Here is a 2,443-nt window from a genome sequence, read left to right on the forward strand (position 1 = left end):
AGTCGTCAGTTAAGCAGATACCAGTGGTGAGAGAGTTTCCAGATGTCTTTCCAGATGAGATTTCGGGGTTGCCACCGAAGAGGGAGATATATTTCAGTGTTGAGTTGAAACCGGGGACGGGGCCAATCTCTAAGGCACCGTACCGTATGGGTCCTAAGGAGTTGGAGGAGCTAAAGAAGCAGCTAGATGGTCTGATTGAGAAGGGATACATTAGACCTAGTGTATCACCGTGGGGAGCACCAGTTTTGTTTGTGAAGAAGAAAGATGGGAGTTTGAGGTTTTGCATTGACTATAGGGAGCTGAACAGAGTGACAGTAAAGAACAAGTATCCTTTGCCAAGGATATATGATTTGTTTGATCAGTTGAACGGTGCAGCAGTCTTTTCCAAGATTGATTTGAGGTCGGGTTACCATCATGTGATGATTAGGGAAGAGGACATGCCAAAGACAGCTTTTACATCGAGGTATGGTCATTATGAGTATGTTGTTATGCCGTTTGGGTTGTCTAATGCACCTGCAGTGTTTATGGATTTGATGAACCGGGTCTTCAGTTAGTTCTTTGATCGGTTTGTAGTGGTTTTTATAGATGATATCTTAGTCTTTTCTATGACTAAGGAGGAGCATGAGGAGCATTTGAGGATAGTGTTGCAGACTTTGCGGGAGAATCAGCTGTATGCAAAGTTGTCCAAGTGTGAGTTCTGGTTAGAGGAGGTTGCCTTTCTGGGGCATGTGATTTCAAAGAAAGGGGTAGTTGTGGATCCTGCAAAGATTGAAGCAGTTACTAAGTGGGAAGCACCAAAGAATGTGGCAGAGATCAGGAGTTTCTTGGGTTTAGCAGGGTACTATCGACGGTTCGTGAAATATTTCTCCAAGATAGCTAGACCTATGACAGCTTTGATGAGGAAAGAGAATAGGTTTTGTTAGGATGAAAGTTGTGAGATGGCGTTCCAGACATTAAAGGAGTGTTTGACCACAGCTCCAATCTTAGCATTACCTGAAGGGAGTGAGAACTTTGAGGTGTATACAGATGCTTCAAAGAATGGGTTGGGATGTGTGTTGATGCACAATAGGAAAGTGATTGCCTATGCTTCTAGGCAATTAAAGCCTTATGAGGAGAACTACCCTACACATGATCTTGAATTGGGTGCAGTTGTGTTTGCTCTCAAGATTTGGAGGCACTACCTTTATGGGGCGACCTTTAAGGTGTTTTCAGATCACAAGAGTCTCAAGTACATCTTCACTCAAAAGGAGTTGAACATGAGACAGAGGAGGTGGATGGAGCTGATTGTGGATTATGACATGGATATCATTTACCATGAAGGGAAAGCTAATGTGGTTGCAGATTCCCTGAGCAGGAAGAGTGTGCATTCTCTATGCACAGTTATGTCTTTGATGAGGCTGAGAGATGAGGTGGGGAAGATGGGGATACATATGATCCAGAAAGGGGATGCTAGAGGGGATTTGACAGTGGAGCTAGACCTTTATGATGATATTCGCAGGAAACAGGCTTCAGATCCCAAGATTGAGGAGTGGAGAGCTGGAGTAGAGAAAGGGACAGTGTCCAGATTCTCTATTCATACAGATGGTAGTGTGAGATTTGATGGGAGATGGTGTGTTCCTAATGATGAAGAGTTGAAGAAGATAATCATGACAGAGGCTCATTGCACACCATATTCGGTTCATCCAGGTGGTGACAAACTATATAAAGATTTGAAGAAGACTTTCTGGCGGCCGAGGATGAAGAAGGAAATAGCTGAGTTCGTGGCTCGTTGTTTGACATGTCAGAGAGTGAAAGGGGAATAGCGACGACCACAAGGTAAGATTCAGTCTCTTGAGGTACCTAAGTGGAAGTGGGAGTCCGTTTCTATGGATTTTATCGTTGGTTTGCCAAAGAGTCAGCAGGGTAATAACCTAATATGGGTTATAGTCGACCGAGTGACGAAATTAGCTCACTTTGTGCCGATGAAAAATAATTGGACCAAGATACAGTTGGCTCTGGCTTATAGGAAGCATGTGGTTCTTTTGCATGGGGTGCCAAAGGATATAGTGTCCGATAGAGATGCGAGGTTCATATCACGGTTTTGGAAAGAGTTGTAAGACATTATGGGAACTACCATAAAGATGAGTACTGCATTTCATCCTGCGACAGATGGCCAGACGGAGAGGACCATCAAGACTTTAGAGGACTTGTTGCGAGCTTGTGTTATGGATTTTGGTGGTATCTGGGAGTAGCGGTTAGATTTGATTGAGTTTTCTTACAACAACAGCTATCACACTAGTATTGGCATGGCACCATTTGAGGCCTTGTATAGGAGGAGATGTAGGAGTCCGATTTGCTGGGGTGATAGTGCTAAAGCAGCTGTTTTGGGACCACATATGGTACAAGAGATGGTTGAACAAGTTAAGCTGATTAAGCAAAGGATGAAAGCGGCCCAGGATCGACA

This window comes from Silene latifolia, chromosome Y (genome assembly GCF_048544455.1).
Source record: "Silene latifolia isolate original U9 population chromosome Y, ASM4854445v1, whole genome shotgun sequence".
In the NCBI taxonomy this organism is placed as follows: Eukaryota; Viridiplantae; Streptophyta; class Magnoliopsida; order Caryophyllales; family Caryophyllaceae; genus Silene; species Silene latifolia.